Source organism: Macaca thibetana, chromosome 15, assembly GCF_024542745.1.
Source record: "Macaca thibetana thibetana isolate TM-01 chromosome 15, ASM2454274v1, whole genome shotgun sequence".
NCBI lineage: Eukaryota > Metazoa > Chordata > Mammalia > Primates > Cercopithecidae > Macaca > Macaca thibetana.
The window spans coordinates 56592136-56610994 of record NC_065592.1 but is presented as its reverse complement, the minus strand read 5'-3'; the positions used below and the strand labels follow the sequence as shown (position 1 = coordinate 56610994).

The window sequence follows — 18859 nt, the reverse complement described above, 5'->3', positions numbered from 1 at the left end:
CTGTTGAAACATTAAGCATAATCTGATGTGTCAATAGAGTCACCTCAGGTACTCAGAATCATTTTAATTCCTCTTACCGTCAAAACATAGTGTCAATACTGACACGAATTGGCATTAAAAATATACGCAAAATCACCTGGAGAACAGCACTTTTTACTGATAGGAGGTCTCTTTAAAAGCAGTGTCTGTCAAAGATTCAATTTGAACTCTTTTTTGGCTTTGAATTTTACAGAGCAGCCAAAAAAAAAAAACAAAACAAAAACAAACCCTGACCTGCTTTGCATCATTCAAACCTATCTGTGGAGGAAAGAAGCTTTTCCTTTTTATCTGACCCCATGGGAGATGCTGTCCATTCCCAGCGTTGCCCGAGACGGATGTGCAAGATGACACATAAGTGGATGACATCACTCATGACTCATGATTAAATACTTCCCTGGGACTCACAAGATGTGCTCGGAAGAAAATGGGAAGAAGGAGTGGGTGATGCTGAGAACATTCTTATACATTCAACCTGGGTGCATATTTTTACTACTCTAGGTAGATTTCAGGAGAGAATATGAGTGTACAAAATGAAATAATATAGATGTAAAAGCCTTAAATTTTAGTTTTGAGGGAATACAAACAAAAATGTGCATATATTTGCCATATTATATTTCATACGCTTTCTAATATATCACACAAAATATGTAAATGTATGTGCCATGTAATTTGTAAAATGTATGCAATTTGTATGTTCACTGTGTATTATGTATATGCAGTGTTCTAGATCCCCATGAAAATCAAAAAACTAGGAAAAAATATTTTATTTTTGATAAGTGACATATTTCTTGCTAAGTGGCATATTCAGTTTACCTAAGTAGTATAACTACATGTTCATTATGTGACTTTTTATAAATATATTACAATGTTATATTTGATTTTTATAAAAATATATTGTAATGTTACGTTTGAAGAGGCACAGTGTTCTTTCAGTGTTATTTAGGAAATTATTTATTAAGGTGGGAAACCCATCAAATGTATGCTTATTGACATTTTGGCACACACAGTTGTTTGTTTTATTTTCTTACTTTGCAAAAATCTTTAGGGAATAAATGACCTGTTGAACTGAAAAGTGAACATCATTGCATTTCAATCTTTGAAAGCAATAGATTCTATCGACAGGAATGACCAGATTTTCTTTTTTGTTTGAAATTGTAGAGCTGGTTATTCTTTTTCTAGTTTGCAGGTGTTTCATGTGTATTTGTGTGTGTGTGTGTGTGTGTGTGGGTGGGTGGGTGGGTGGCAGCAAATCACTCAGCTGACCTTTTTCATAATCAACTACAATAAATGGAGTGTGTGTGTATGTGTGTGTGCCTGCACTTTTGGTGTGATGGACAGTTTGCTTAAATATATGGGAAAAGTTAATCCCTCTGCCCCTGACCTTTGGCACAGGAACCTTGTGCTTCCAGTAGAAAGTGTGGTAAATGCCAAGTCCTTTGGGCAGAGAATGTTTGCATTAATGTTTTCTGTGCTGGAGCCTGAGCCATAGATTTTCTGTCAGCCATTCTTTGCACTGCTGATATGGAATAGGTTGAGCTGTATATAGAATATAGTGCCTGCTGCCATCTGTTTTGACACCCTGAATATCTTAACCCTAGCCAGTGTATTAAAGGAGAAAGTCTCCCAGTCCCTATCATGCATGTGATTGCCATGTACTACCAAAGGTGAAAAGAGCTGTGCAGTTTAATGTGATTGTCAAAAGGTCAGTTGTCATGTTAATTATCAAGAGCTGAGTGATTATGACACAAAGAGGGAGGAGGATGGATATGGTACATACCACCTTGTAAATAGAGTTAACTCTTGATGTTCTTGGAAGTGCAAGGCTGCAACTCTCCAGCATCACATAGGCCTGAATGCAGCTCCGCATATGCTGATCTCTGTCTAGAATGCCTCATCACCATGAAGGTTTTGGATTACAGGGAATACGTGTTCCAAACAGGGTGAGGCAGCTTTGGCAGAAAGGCCTTGCATTAGGAGATGAAATGTTGCCAGTCTGGCATCTGAATTTAGCAGCTGAGAAGCCATTCTTGACTCCTCTACCTCCACATAGCCTCTATTGATTCAAAATGTAAACATCCCGCAGATCAATTGTTTCTGCCCCATCTGCTTTTTCATGGCCTTAGGTCCTCTCGCTTCTTGCCTAGATTAATTGCCAGATTACTGGAAGCTGCCTGTCCAATCCCTTCTTCTGTGTAATTTTGAAAATAATGTAAATCTACCACACCTTTCTGACCTGCGTGTTATTTTCACACACACCTTGTCTTGCCCCTCCTGTCATTCTACATAGCTCTCTCTCTCTCCATTTCCTGTATTTGTGCCTCCTTTAAATCCCACAGATACGTATCATCTCCTCCCTGGAAGCCTTCACGAGTCTGATTTAAAAGTCCTCCTTTGGGCTGTCATGGTACCATGTGCTTTCTTTGGTTATAGTTCTTTTCCTGATGTATTACAGTTGTCTCTTGACAACTCCTGCCTTCCAGAACATAAGCTCCTTGAGGTAAAGAATTATTACATTTTGTTTTGTATACCAGAGCTGGGAAAAGAATAGTTACAAAACAAGAGTTTCTTGTATTAATACAATAACATGAATTTTAGAGTAGAATAGTACATGACAGACAGTACTCCTGGTAGATGGTCAGTAAAAAAGAGTGTTCATTTAGGAGATGGTTGGTGACATACGTTCATTCTCATAATTCTCCTCCCTGAACCTCTCTCATCCCTCACCTACACCAATCCTGACATGATCACTTGAAATTGACCTGGGTTAAATCATATAAATCCTTGTATTCCACCTTCTTGAATCAATTATAATCTTTAGTGTTGGGAGAGGAAGGCCCTTCTTCCTTCTTTCCCTAATTTCCAAGACAGAAATTTCTTCTAATTATTCCTGGGCTTCTTTTCTTTTCTTTTTTTGCCTCATCTATTACAATTCCCCTTGGAGTGAGAAAGATGACTGGTTAGTCTGGGAGTAGATTTAAGGATGCATCGCATATTTCTTTACCCTCCTTTTTCTCTCGGAGCATAGCTACACACAGGAACATGCATTCTGCTCTGCTACCCCATGTCTTAAATTTTACAGAACAGACCCTCACACAGGGAAGTCTGGTGCTGCCTATGACTGGATGAGGAGGACACTCTACTTCTGATGCTCAATAACAGGGATTCAAATTGCCAAGTATACAAACCACTTCTCCAGGATTAGATTTATCAGTATAAAAGGTGATATGTTGCTATTCCAACTGTCTTACTCTTTTGTTGTATTTTGTATTTGTTTCAGAATGCAGGTGGAGAATAGGGATATGTTTATTGGGTGAACTTAGCTCAACACATAGAATTTGAGAGTGAGACGAAATCTTAGCTGTACTCCAAATATATTAATCTTTGAAAATTTCACTTCCGCTTACTAAAGAACAGTAGATCACTTTATGTTACTTAGAGTCAGTCATCACTGGAAAAATTAATTAGGCTTATGTTTGAACAATTATCATGGTGAGATGAGGGCAGTGACAGGATGTTAAGTGTAAGATGGAAGCCAGGAGGCCACAGCCTCTTTACATCCAGGTGAGCAGCAGGATTAGTACCAGCAGTGAGGGCTTGAAAGCAGAAGCAAGGAATGAAGATGTCTGTGTGTGCGGGAAGGATACAATGAGAATAAGTATGGAAATAAAATAGGTTGTAGATATCAGTAATCCAAGCAAGAAAATATAGCTCAGAAATCCAGGGAAGAAATTTGGACAAAAGGCCTACAGAGGCATAGAACTTTAAGATTGTAAGATATCCTGTATGTCATCAAGTCTAAACACACATTCATTATTTGTATCGTGTCTTAAATATTGTCACTCTACAATATCAGCTCTGTGTAGTATCTACCTTTTTCTCAGAGCCCCAGCCCTCGCTATATATTATCTTACTTTAATCATTCTGTCTTTGGACATCTCTAACTGTTCTCCTTTATTTTGAGTGAAATCAATTTCTTTTGATTAATCTCTGTGATATTTATCACTAACTGTGATATAGCTGAGCCATGGAATCTCACGGCTGAGAGGGACATAAAATACTTTCTTCTGCCATAGTACCTAGAAGGATGAATATTATCCTAAGCACAGATGGTATAATTTCATTGTAAATATTAGGAGTGGCCTTAAAAGAAAATTGGCTCTGGTATTCGTCTCTGTTGGAAAATACAGCTCCATATTCACTAGGTTAAAATCCTTGTCTTTGGCAGACATTCACCAATTTTCTTGGTTAATATTAAATAAGAAGTCAAGTCCTTCAGTCATCAGGGGATGAGTTTTGCAGTTAACTTATCCTCGCAGGTGCCGTGGTTGTGCATTCTGTTTAGAGCCAGCTGTTTTGTTGGAGCATAACTGAGGCATTTTTTATGGCCACTGTAGGTGGCTGGTAACCCTTATAAGAAAGTATTTTCAGACTCCTCCTCAACTGCACAACTCCACTCTCCTCCAAAAGAAAGTCCATGCATCTCATGGTCTGTGGTGGGTGTTCCTGAGACGGTATCAAGCACTTATTCAAATGCTTGGCTTCAACAGTCCAAAGATGAGAATAATTTTCACAAAATATCTTAAACATATGCTCTCTTTCTGCTCTGAGAATTGGATGGCCTTTTGTTCTAGAGGAAATACTGATTAAATGACTAAACTTTTTAAACAGATAAGATATCAACCACACTACCTTCTTATTTTCCAGAACATGTGCATATTTTTAATCATCTCCAATATCTTTAAATGCATTTGCCGTGTCTACTCAAACAAATATCAGTGACATGCAAAATTCCAGCAACTTGTAGCCTTCACTCTCTGATGTTCATTTCTATTTTCTTATATAATTTTTGACAAACTTCTTCTGCTTACTCTCCTCCTTTCTATATTCTGATCTTTCAGAATGCAGAATTCATATCTTTCTTGCCTCAGGTCTCATTTTTCTCATATCCCCTTTTGAACAAGTTTCTGCTTTAGCTCTTTGCCTCTGAGATCATTCTGCTGTTTGACTTTTGATTCTCTGTATTGGAATCACTTATAAGGGACATGCCCACTTACTGCCCTTGCCAGAGAAGGGAGTTTGACAGATAGAACCTCAATCTGTTGCAGAATCTGTTACAGAATGCCATCACTACTGGCTTGAGAATACTTCATTTCTTACCACATGCCTTCTTGAAAGGCGTGATATATAGGAATGTTGTATAAAGATTATACTATTGTCTACTATACTACTGTATATGATTTACTTTTATTTCCCTTATATTATTATAACACTGGGTATCTATATACTTGGAGTATACACTTGTCTATATAGTTATCTTGAATGAGTTATGCTTTAAGATTATGCCGTCAGGCCGGGCGCGGTGGCTCAAGCCTGTAATCCCAGCACTTTGGGAGGCCAAGACAGGCGGATCACGAGGTCAGAAGATTGAGACCATCCTGGCTAACACGGTGAAACCCCGTCTCTACTAAAAAATACAAAAAACTAGCCGGGCGAGGTGGCGGGCGCCTGTAGTCCCAGCTACTCGGGAGGCTGAGGCAGGAGAATGGCGTGAACCCAGGAGGCGGAGCTTGCAGTGAACTGAGATCGCGCCACTGCACTGCAGCCTGGGCGACAGAGCGAGACTCCGTCTCAAAAAAAAAAAAAAAAAAAAAAAAAAGATTATGCCATCAGTTTTTCCCAAGGCTCACTAGAAGAAACAGCCCATATTGGACTTGTTTTTTAAACAAATTGTTGAGGATATTATCCACCATATCACATGCTACGTTATATTTAAAGCTTCAGAAACATGCCTTTTAGTATTTAACAGGGGAAAATGCTATCTCTTTCCACATATGCTTTCTCCTTTTAATGATGATAAATTTACATTGTCAACAATGTAACTCATTACATTCCCATTTATTTTGCTCTGGTTGCCAGGAAGCTCAGAACAAAATGTAATGGTTATATGTAGCATTTGACATTCTAGTTAGTACAAATGCATTTTCCCTTTATCTGGGTTTTATATTTATATCTTATATTAGTTTTTTGTTGTTGTTGTTGTTGTTTGTATGCCCATGGTCTTAGTCTGTTTTGTGTTGCTGTAACAGAATACTTGAGACTGGGTAATTTATAAAGAAAAGAAGTTTATTTAGCTCATGGTTATGCAGGATAAAAAGTTTAAGGGCATGGCCCTGGCTTCTGGTGAGTTCTTTTGTGCTGTGTCATAACAAGGTGAAGAAGGTCAAAGGGGAAGTGAAAATATAGAAAGAGAGAGAACCCGAGGAGCATCCTGGCTTTTTAACAACCCACTCACAAGGGAACAAATCCATTCCCTAAAGAGCTAATCCAGTCTTGCTACAGCAAGAACTCACTTATTGTCAGGGGAACAGCACCAAGCCATTTGTAACAGATGTACCCCCATGGCCCAAACACCTCCCAGCAGGCCCCACCTCCTAATACCACCCTTCTGATGATCAAATTCCAAAATGAGTTTTGGTAGAGACAAAAAAAAAAAAAAAAAAAATCCAAACCATAGTACCAATAGCGTCAAATTTACTTTTGAGGGTCAGGATACTATATAGACGTATAATACCTTCCCTGAACAATCCTCTTTTTTTGCTTGGGAAAGATGTGTTACATTCCTTAGGGACCTACTCTTAGAGTCTCTAGAGCATCCTTGAAATATTTCATAGTGTAAGTCCCATTCTAACTCTTTGAATACTTACAATGTACATGGCATGCCACTAGATGCTATAAGTCATGCACAAACCAAAACAAACAAAAACATAGCCCCTTTCCTCAGTTCTGCTGGGGCACAATCTTCTACAAAGTAGTAGGTATTTAAGGACAATTGAGAAGTTGAAACAAACTACAGGAGGCTAGGAAATGTACCAATTGAGTAATGAGGGAAGGCTTTGTGGAGAGGATTTCTCTTGATCTGGGATTCAAACTGTGTATAGATTTGAGTACATGAAGCACACAAATGAGGGCAATGGTGTGCTGGTAAACTGGTTTCCCCTTACTTCTGCAAAGCCCTGATTTGCACTGTTTGCCAGTTTTCATGGTGTAAATACTTCTGCTATGGCCAATTTGAAGCTATCAGTAATTTAACAATGTTCATGCAAAGTTCCTGAATATTTAAAAATTAGCTCTCATGAGCCTGTTTGAGCTGGGTTTAGCATACCACTGGATGAAGTCTTTATAAGAATGTGATACTATGAGCAAGAGTTCAGATTTATGAGGTCCCTCTAAGGAACAGAAAACAGTCCTGACTGTCTGCATCTGGAGGTTCATATTGGGAAATGATGGCAAGTTGTAAGAGTTAATTTGGGATAGAATTTGGAGGTTTTTGCTGTGCATTTGGGGTTTATTCTTTAGGATGTGGGAAGGTCTTAAGTACTTTTTAATAGAGGAATGACAGGATAGAATTAATGTTTTAGGAGGATTGGCCTTTTATTAGTTATATGCTGGGTGGTTTTAAGGGAGTAGAGGGGAGCGGAGATGAGACTGAGGAGCTTCTTGAAATGCAGTATGTATGAAGTAATAAGGGACCAGAGTTAGGACAGAAGTAGCCAGCATGGGAAGGGAAGACAGGAGGAAGGGAGGACAGTGGGGACAGTGCATCTCTGCTAGTATGGCATCAGCTGACTTGGCTTACAAGCTCTGACTGGAATCAACTGAGGGTTAACTTACATGTTTGGGGATTGATATTGGATGTTACTAGAACCTTCAGTGAGGCTGCGGAGAGAACACTCATACATATTCTTTACATGTGGCTGCTTGGTTTTATTACCACATGCTGGCTGGATTCTAAAAGTGAGAGTCCAAGGGAGATAGACAGATGAAAACCACATTGCCTTGTACAATCTGGCCTTGAGAATCATGTGATGTCTTTTTTACTACATTCTATTTGTTGAACCAGTCACAAAAGCACAGCTAGTTTTAAGGGTAGGAGAAATAAGACCTCCACCTCTTGAAGGGAGATAACAAGGCTATAAAAGACCACGTAAGAGTGACACACAGGAGTTTTTTAATAACAGCTTGCTAATATTATCATTATCTGAGTTTAAGTGTCTGTAGGTAAACTGATTCCCTCTGAAATACAGTGAATATTTTTAGTAAATGCCTGGTATGTATTCAGTAACAACCTTGCAATGGTGGTTGTATAGCTCTTATTAAGTGAATGATATGATTACTATTTGGTTCTATTACACAAGATGACAGATAATTTCCTTCTCTAAGAAGGGGGAACAAGATCTTACATGTATGATGAGGTTGCTTTTATATTAATTAACTGGGACAAAGTAACATAATAATTGCAAACTCTTATTGACAGCTTCTCATGTACTAAACTCAGTAAATCATTTTTATCCATGATCTTGTATAATCCTCACAAATAAACCTGAGGTAAGTATTATTCACCCCATTTATGAAGGATAAAATTGAAGTTCAGAGAAGTGATGTAATTTGCCTGAGGTCACATTGTTAAGTAATGAAACCTGAATTCAGTTCTAGAACTTTGCTCTTCCTCCTCTTCATGAGATGTATTATATTACCTCTTCATGAGCTAGAATGTGTCACCTCTTCATGAGGTGATATGGTTTGGCTGTGTCCCCACCCAAATCTCAACTTGAATTGTATCTCCCAGAATTCCGACGTGTTGTGGGAGGGACCCAGTGGGAGGTAAATGAATCATGGGGGCTGGTCTTTCCCATGATATTCTCATGACAGAGAGTGAATCTCATGAGATCTGACGGGTTTATCAAGGTTTCCACTTTTGCTCCTTCCTCATTCTCCCTTGCAGCTGCCATGCAAGAAGTACCTTTCACCCTCTGCCATGATTGTGAGACCTCCCCAGGCATGTGGAACTCTAAGTCAAATTAAACCTCCTTTTCTTCTCAGTCTCAGGTATGTCTTTAGCAACAGTGTGAAAATGAACTAATACAGTAAATTTGTACCAGTAGAGTGGGGCACTGCTGAAAAGTTACCCAAAAATGTGGACGTGACTTTGGAACTGGGTAACAGGCAGAGGTTGGAACAGTGTGAAGAGCTCAGAAAAAGACAAGAAAATGTGGGAAAGTTTGGAACTTCCTAGAGAATTGTTGAATGGCTTTGCCCAAAACGCTGAGAGCAATATGCACAGTAAAGTCCAGGCTGAGGTGGTCTCCAATGGAAAAGAAATAGTTGGGAACTGGAGTAAAGGCGACTCTTGCTATGTTTTAGCAAAGAAACTGGTGACATTTTGCCCTGCTCTAGAGATTCATGAAACTTTAAACTTGAGAGAGATGATTTAGGGTATCTGGTGGAAGAAATTTGTAAGCAGCTAAGCATTCAAGAGGTGACTTGCATGCTGTTAAAGGCATTCCATTTTATAAAGGAAGGAGAGCATAAAAGTTTGGAAAATTTGCAGCCTGTCAATGCAATGAAAAAGAGCATCCTATTTTCTGAGGAGAAATTTAAGTCAGCTGCACACATTTGCATAAGTAACGGGAAGCCGAATGTACTCCCAAGACAATGGGGAAAGTGTCTCCAGGGCATGTCAGAAGTCTTCACAGCAGCCCCTCTCATCATAGGCCCGGAGGCAAAAATGGTTTCATGGGCCTGACCCAGTGTCCTGGTGCTATGTGCAGCCTAGGGAGTTGGTATCCTGTATCCCAGCTGCTATAGCTATGACTAAATGGGGGCAAGGTACAGCTTAGGCTGTGGCTTCAGAGGGTGCAAGCCCCAAGCGTTGGCAGCTTCCATGTGGCATTGAGCCCATGGGTACACAGAAGTCAAGAATTGAGGTTTGGGAACCTTTGCCTAAATTTCAGAAGATATATGGAAACACCTGAATGTCCAGGGAGAAGTTTGCTACAGGGGCAAAGCTCTCACAGAGAACCTCTGCTAGGGCAGTGTGGAAGGGAAATGTGGGGTCAGAGCCCCTGCACAGAGTCCCTACTGGGGCACCAGTTAGTGGAGATGTGAGAAGAGGGCCACTGTCTTTCAGACCCCAGAATGGTAGATCCACTGACAGCTTGCACTGTGTGCCTGGAAAAGCCGCAGACACTCCATGCCAGCCTGTGAGAGAAGCTGGGAGACAAGGCTGTACCCTGCAAAGTCACAGGGGCAGAGCAGCCCAAGACCATGGGAACCCACTTCTTGCATCAGAGTGACCTGAATGTGAGACATATAGTCAAAGGAGATAATTTTGGAGCTTTAAGATTTGGCTGCCCCGCCAAATTTCAGACTTGCATAGGGCCTATTGGCCCCTTTGTTTTGGCCAATTTCTCCCATTTGGAATGGCTGTATTTACCTAATGCCTGTACCCCAACTGTATCCAGAAGTAACTAACTTGCTCTTGATTTTACACGCTCATAGGCGGAAGGGACTTGCCTTGTCTCGGATGAGACTTCGGACAGTGGACTTTTGAATTAATGCTGAAATGAGTTCGGACTTTAGGAGACTGTTGGGAAGGCATGATTTGTTTTGAAATGTGAGGACATGAAATTTGAGAGGGGCCAGGGGTGGAATGATATGGTTTGGCTGTGTCCCCACCCAAATCTCAACTTGAATTGTATCTCCCAGAACTCCCACATGTTGTGGAAGGGACCCAGTGGGAGGTAGTTGAATCATGGGGGCCGGAAGGGACCCAGTGGGAGGAAGTTGAATCATGGGGGCCGGTCTTTCCTGTGCTATTCTTGTGATAGTGAATAAGTCTCATGAGATCTGACGGGTTTATCAGGTTTTCCACTTTTGCTCCTTCCTCATTCTTTCTTGCAGCTGCCATGTAAGAAGTGCCTTTCGCCTTCTGCCATGATTGTGAGACCTCCCCAGCCATGTGGAACTCTAAGTCAAATTCACTCTCCTTTTCTTCTCAGTCTTGGGTATGTCTTTATCAGCAGCACAAAAATGGATGAATACACGAGGTACACAGTATCACTTCTCTATGAAGTAGGGAACTGGAATAGAAATAGGGCCTTAATATTGGCTGCAAAGAAGTAAGTGTCTAAGAGTGGGGTTGCTAATGTTGCACATGAAATGATACCTACTATGTGGAGGTGGACAGGGATTCAGAAAGTGATTGATTTAGGCAAGTACCCTGCAAGCTTTGCATTCTTTGGGATTAAAACTAGGTTTCAAGTAAGAATATGGAATGAAGTCAGGCCAGAAAACCTTGAAAACGTGCTTGTAGAAGAGTATAGCCATCTTCACACGTCTGTTTTAACACTAACAATATTAGATAATAAAACTCTACTAATATATCTGCTTCTCCCAGTGGGCTCTGTGCTCTTGGCAAAATGTAGTATGTAGTAGATTGTCAATATATGCCTATAAAACTAAAGAGAAAGGAGTTGCACTTCATCCCTCTTTGACTCTAAGTTCATTTCCATTTTGTTTTCCAAATGTTAAGTTTCTTCAAATTTTAGCATCTATTAATATTTCTAAGTGGAACCAAAATATGGGGTCTCTAGAGCTCTTTTTTGCTTCTTAGTCCAGTGCATAAAAGTGGAAGAAGCACATTCTTATATGCCTGTTTCCTGGTTGTAATAATCCTGATGGGAAAAGGAAGATGGATCACAGGGCAATGGCAGCAATACTCTGTTATAGTCTCTAGAGAAAGTCATAATCCTTGCCTATAATGCTGTATAGATATCATTCTGCAATATGAGTTTGGAAAGAAGATTTCATTAATTCATCAGAACAGTTAGAAAACTGCTAGAAATTTTACGACCTCATATTCTTTAAAGTAACCAGTTTAATGTATTGTTGTGACTTTTATTTGTTCTCCCCTTTGACATTTATGTGATGAGCACCTTTGGTGATGGCTGAAATTATACATAGACTAAGAGGACTCAGGCATAACAAAGATGCCTTTTAATTTTCCTGGAGATTAATCTCTCCCTCTTAAATCTACAAAAGTAAACTTTTTCTTGGTTTGATTTTGCACTCCAATATTTTTTCCAAGCTATAATTAGAGATGAAAATTAAGATAGCAATGAAAAAAAAAAAGACTCTGATTTATTACTTTTGACAGGGAAAGTATTTTTCCCAGGCTGTTTCTGAATTCCTTTCTTTAGAGGAAATAGCAGGGGAAGGTGACTATTTGTCAGCTAGTAGCAGCTTCCAAGAGAATAATTATATTTGGGAAAATATTTGAGATTAAAGCACATTAGAAAAGATGCATCTCATCAAATCAAGGTATTGTTCAAATCAACCTGTTTTCAATGTTAAATCTGTATGTTTTAAAGCTTAGAGTTTTAATAACTTATGCTCCTTGTAGATCGATGACATAACCTCTACAAACCAGAATTTCACCTAAAGATGGCACCCTCCTTTGGAAAAACACAGGGGCTGGTATTTTAATGAGCATTTACAAGCCAAGTGCCTGATGAACTATGTGTTTGTGCCACTTTTTAAATTGTCACAAGTCGTTGAGGAGGTGTTGTTATACCTATTTTGTAGAGGAAAAACTCAGACTGAAATTCACTACCTTGTCCAGGGAGCTGTAAAACATAAATAGAAGAGCCATAAATGGGATTCAGATTATCCTAAACCAATGACTCTCAAACTTTTTGTTTCTTTTTTTTTTTTTTTTAAACCCAAGAGAGTGCAATGGCCACATGCCCACTTTTCTTTCCCTGCCCAGTTGTGAAATGTTGCTTGTTATTTCTACCAACTTAAAATATTATTTCTGGCTTTCTTTCTTTAATTTTAAATCAGAAAGCCAATATGTTTCTTAAAAAATTTCAATGTTGAAAAATATATTTTAACCATATTTTATTGATCCGTGATGCCATTGATTGAAAGACATACCATTGGATTATGTATGTTCTACTAAGGAAAATAAATACTATCAACAAAACTATGACATAATGCCTTAAAAATAGTCCTGCATGATGCATGAATCAGTCACATCACCACTCATTGCCTTTCTTCAATTCCAAGAGATTTAGCAATTTCTTTTGTTTTTAGTTCCTCTGCATGGCAGGTGATAGGCAATCCCTTTTGTATGCATTTAATAACAAAACCTAACACAGCTTCATCTACTTCTGGATATTTTTTTCTTAGGTTCTGTAAAACACATGGTTATTGTTTTGTAAGGAAATAAGGAGCTCTAGTCATTCCTGAAATGATGAATATTTGCCTCACTAAAAGTAAATGCATTCCCCACTGCTCTATTTCTGTATATTTTTGCGTATATAATGACTTCTGCCTCAATGCCAAATCATGGTGCAATCTTTTAGAAGACACTTTAAATGGCAATTAAACTCAACACTTGTAGCACCAAGAATATTCAAAACTCAATGGAAGTAACGACAATGTGAATATTTATACTGAAAGCAATGACAACCACATCAAAACTGCCACCTGGCCAGCAGTGATTATAATATGTCATTAAATCTAAGACTCTTCCTAATTTCAGAGGTATTAAAATGTGGAAAACTATACTTCTTAGAATCAATGAAATAAGTAAATATTAAATATGCTTTTTGACGGCCTCTCTTTTCTGCATTTCAGATTCGGATCGGGTCCCAGCTCTTCTATTCTTGAAGCACCCCTGCCCCCTATACCTCTCATCCTGCAGAGAAATACTGCTGTACGCCGTGCCTCTTTCCAGCAAGACAGGTTTCTTCATCTGCTCTAGGCTGCATTTTAGCATTTACCCCAAAGCCTATTATAAATGGACAGAAAATTAAATTTTTCTTTTTCCTCTTAGGGAGAGAAAACCTAACTAAATTTCCAACTTATGACAGTGTATGTTCCACGTTTTCATTGTATCATGGTCATGTGTAGCCCTTTGCTGATAGACAGGGTGAGCGTAAAGGGATTTAATTTTCACTGGTTGATTGAACTCATCACTAAACTTTTTAAACAACTTGATAGTTTGTATATAAGAATTATTTTCTGTAAGTTGTCTGTTTAGTCTGTTGATAGTTTGTTTTGCTGTGTAGAGGCTCTTAAGTTTAATTAGATCCCACTTAACAATTTTTCCTTTTTTTGTGTGATTGCATTTGGTGTCTTCATCATGAAATCTTTGCCCATTCCTATGTCCAGAATCATCTTGTCTAGGTTGTCTTCCAGGGTTTTTGTAGATTTGGATTTTACATTTAAGTTTTTAATCCATCTTGAGTTGATTTTTGTATATGGGGTAAGGAAGGGACCTAGCTTCAGTTTTCTGTATATGGCTAGCCAGTTATTCCAACACCACTTATTATATAGGGAGTTTTCCCTATTGCTTGCTCTTGTTAGCTTTGTCAAAGATTAGGTGGTCATAGATGTACAGCCTTATTTCTGGGCTCTCTATTCGGTTCCATTGGGTGGTCCATTTATCTGTTTTTGTGTCACTACCATGCTGTTTTGCTTACTGTAGCCCTATAGTATAGTTTGAAGTTAGGCAATGTGGTACCTACAGCTTTGTACTCTGCTTAGTATTGTCTTGGCTGTTCAGGTTCTTTATCGGTTCAATAGGAATTTTAAAATAGTTCTTTTTCTAGTTCTGTGAAGAATGTCATTGGTACTTTGATAGGAATAGCATTGAATCTGTAAATTGCTTTGGACAGTATGGCCCTTTCAATAATATTGACTCTTCCTATCAGTGGGCATGGGATGTTTTTCCAATTGTTTGTGCCTTCTCTGATTTCTTTGAGAAGTGTTTTTGCAATTCTCGTTGTAGAGATCTTTCACCTCCCTGGTTAGCTGTATTCCTAGGTATTTTATTCTTTTTTTGGCAAATGTGAATGAGATTGCCTTTCTAGTTTAGCTTTTGGCTTGGCTGTTGTTGGTGCATAAGAATGCTAGTACTTTTTGTACATTGATTCTGTATCCAAATATTTGCAAACCATGCATCTGACAAAGGTCTAATATCCAGCATCTATAATGAACTTAAACAAATTAACAAGAAAATAACAACTCCATTAAAAAGTGGGCAAAGAGCATGTACAGATACTTTTCCAAAGAAGACATATATGCAGTCAACAAGCATATGAAAGAAAGCTCAATATCAGTGATCATTAGAGAAATGCAAATAAAAAGCACAGTAAGAAACCATCTCACACCAGTCAGAATGAACATTATTAAAAAGTCAAAAAATAACAGATGCTGGTGATATTGCAGAGGAAATGGAACACTTACACACTGTTGGTGTTGAGTGTAATTTAGTTCAACAATTGCAGAAAGCAGTATGGCAATTCTTCAAAGAGTTAGAAGCAGAACTACCATTCGATCCAGCAATCCCATTACTGGACATATACCTAGAGGAATATAAATCATTTAACCTTAAAGAGGAACGCACATGAATGCTCATTACAGCAGTAGTCACAATAGCAAAGACATAGAACCCACATAAATGTCCAACAATGACAGATTTGATAAAGCAAATGTGGTACGTGTGTACACCATGGAATATATGCAGCCATGAAAAGAATGAGATCATGTCTTTTGCAGGAACATAGATGGAGCTGGAGCATAGATAATAGTTGGGGAAAGGAAAACCAAATACCACATGTTCTCACTTACAAGTGGGAGCTAAATGATAAGAACTTATGAACACAAAGAAAGAAATAACAGACACTGGGGTCTACTTGAGGGTAGAGGATGGGAGGAGGAGAGGAGCAGAAAAGATAACTATTGGATACTGGGCTTAATTCCTGGGTGATAAGATAATCTGTACAACAAGTCCCTGTGACAGAAGTTTACTTATGTAACAGAGCTTCACATGTACTTCTGAACCTAAAAGAAAAGTTACAAAAGAATTATTTTCTGTTATTAAACATGTCATTTGGAAACATTTTCATATATAACTTTGAATACTTTGTTGTGCCCTGAGGAAAGTATGCAGTAGCTGATTTTTGACTTTTATTGAAAATTTATTTTTTCTCCATTCTTCACAGTTTTGCCATTGAAATGTAATAATACCTGCATACTCTACCAATCCAAACAATATATAGTCAAAAGTGAAATTGATAGTCTCTCACTTTCTCTTTCTAATCCCATTTTCTAATGTAACTACTGTCAACTATGATTTCCTTTGCTAATAGAAACAAATGCCACACACACATTCGCACATATATACATATATATACACACACACACACATATATGTATATATATGCACACCCACTGAAGATTAAAAACCAAACAAACATTAGGACCTAACATGGAGCTGCTATTCTTCCCTAATGGTCTGTTATGGACCTATTTTGAAGTCAATGCATAATGATCCACATTTTTTAATAGCTGCTTATTGTTTCATAGAATTGATATATCATGGTTTAGGAAACCATTTCCCTATATATGGATACCTAAGTTTATTCCAGGTGCTGTAACAAAATATCATAAGCTGGGTATCTTATAAATAACAGAAACTTATTTCTCAGTTATGGGTCTGAGAATTCCAACATTAAGGTGGCAGCAGGTTTGATGTCTGGTGAGGGCTTGTTCCTCATAGACAGTGTCTTCTGGCGGTATCCTCACATGGCAGAAGGGGCAGACAAACTCCTCCTCTTTTATGAGGGCACAAATCCCGTTCATTCTCTAAAGGCCCCATCTCTTACTACTATTGCACTGAGGATTAAGATTCAACATATAAATTTTGAGGGAACATAAATATACAGACCATGGCAATGGATGGATAGTTTAGTTATTTACAGATATTGTTATTATAAACCTTTAGATATGTTTTTGGGTAAGACTTTTGACAGTATCAAACACTGCTGATTTTTCTTTTTTCTTTCCCCCTGACAGAATCCTAAAAACGAAGATACTCAGTGAGGGTGTATGCATACTGTAAATTTAATATTGCTAGTTTTATTTTCCAAAATATTATAAAAATGTACATTCATCAATAATAAATGAGACTGCCATTTTCTGTAGGTTTTCATTAGCACTGAATGTTCTCAGACTTTTACGTGGTCATGTAATAGGCAAAAAAATCATTGTGTTGTTTTAATTTGCATTTTTATGTTTACTGATTATGGTATATTTTCATTTTTTATTGATCATTTGCTTTCATCTTTTGTGAACTGCCGGCTCTTATCTTTGACTCACTTTAGACTGTCTTTTTCTTATTGATGTGAAAGAACTCTTTATATATTTAGAAATAATACACAATGAGTGCTTACTCTTTAACCTGACTCTGACTCTCAGTACTTTATAAGAATGAACACGTTTAATTAATCCTCACAACAGCCTTATGAAGTAGATACAAATTTATAGGTAAGGAAACTAAGGCAGAGAAAGGTTAAATAATATGCCCAAGATCACACTGCTAGTAAGTGGCAGAGCTGGTGTTCAAACTGAGGCCATCAGGATGTAAACTCACATCCTAACTCCTGCACTGTGTTCTGCTCAGCTGGAAGGGAAGATTGGCAAGTGTGCTGAGAACAAAGAGACATACCATCGCTGGGTGCAGAGGAGCCATGGCAGGCGTATTTCAGAGCATATTGGAAGACAAATATTTGTGTCTAAAGTCTGATAAGAATGATACTTCTCTTAAAAAAATACAAAATATACCATTTCAAAGTGGATTCTTGACACTGTAGACTGTTGTTGAAAGTGAATTGTGGGGGACATTGAGAAAGCCGATGAGGCAGAAGCTGAACAATGAAAGCAAAGGAGCAGAGGGGAAAAGCTTAGTCACAGGAGGCGAGGCATTGGAGGTCATAAATTCTTTAACGCAGGGAGACTGCAAAAATAATGTCAGTACTACCTTCTTTGTTGTTTGTAGTTTAAGTAAATTGTATGTAGTTTTCGTTCCTTTAGTTAGTGTTAATTAATCCCTTTGTGGTCTTTATAAAGTTCTCCGTTAAAGAAAACTGACATCTGGCCCTTCCTTTTCCCCAAGGATTGCTACAGAACAGATAGATTTATGACTGTTATGATATTTATTTTCAAAACTTTGGATGTTCCAGAAACACAACTTATATTTTTCTCAATACCTCTGTTTAGTTTCATTTTTAGAACCCTGATATTGCCTGATTGCAGAAAGAAAAAATAAAATATCTTAGTCAACTTAAGATAAACTCAGGCATCTGTTTTAAGCTCATTTAATTCAGGATTTCCCTCTCTTACTTATTCTTTCCTTTGTCCAGTATTTTCTAGGAGCTTTGGACCATGGGAGTTGGAAAGGTGATCTGGCTCAGGGCCATTTTTCTTCCAAGTGAGTATCCATAAGATGATGCAATCCTTTCTGGTCCTTGGACATGACCATACTTCTCATGGAATCTTATGGGGCATCTGTTTTGAATTGAAGTGTCTTCCTCAAAAATATGTATTAAAGTTTATCCATTATATATTGAAGACAGATATGAAGGTACCCCTCCCCCATATCTCAGAATGTGACTTTATTTGGAAATAGGGTCTTTGCAGATGTAATTAGTTAAGATGAGGTCATACTGGAGCATGGAGGGCCTGTAGACAATAAGAATAGGATCTTCTTATAAGAAGATAATATATGAACATACGAGATGAGAAGACCATGCTCTGAGAAAGGCAGAGGTTAGAGTTAATGCGTCTGTAAGCCCAGAAGTGCCAAAGATTGCTGGTGACATCAGAAGACAAGAAAAAAGCAGGAACAGATTATCTCCCAGAGCCTTTGAAAGAACCTGGCCCTGCTGACATCTGGATTTTGGACTTTTAGCCTCCAGCACAGTGAAATAATAAATTTCTATTGTATTAAGCCATGAAGACTGTAGTACCTTGTTATAGCAGCCCTAGGAAACTAATACAGCATCCAAACTCAAGCTACTTCTAGAGTGTCCTCTTAGCCTACGGTTCCAGTTGCATTTACAGCAACATTCACTGCATTCTGGATCACTTGGGAAAATGGCCATTTCCAGTGTCCTGTCAAACTGCCCATCTG

The 18859-nt window shown here is 38.3% G+C and overlaps 1 long non-coding RNA gene across 1 annotated transcript in view; it reads left to right on the top strand.

Moving 5' to 3' along the window:
* The window catches only part of LOC126936847 (uncharacterized), a 148496-nt gene extending 131461 nt beyond the window's left edge, over positions 1–17035 (top strand). The window contains exons 4-6 of the long non-coding RNA XR_007719590.1: positions 8822–8925; positions 10780–10883; positions 13519–17035. This is a non-coding gene — a long non-coding RNA (uncharacterized LOC126936847). The remainder of the gene's footprint in view (positions 1–8821; positions 8926–10779; positions 10884–13518) is intronic.
* The last annotated feature ends 1824 nt before the right edge of the window (positions 17036–18859 follow it).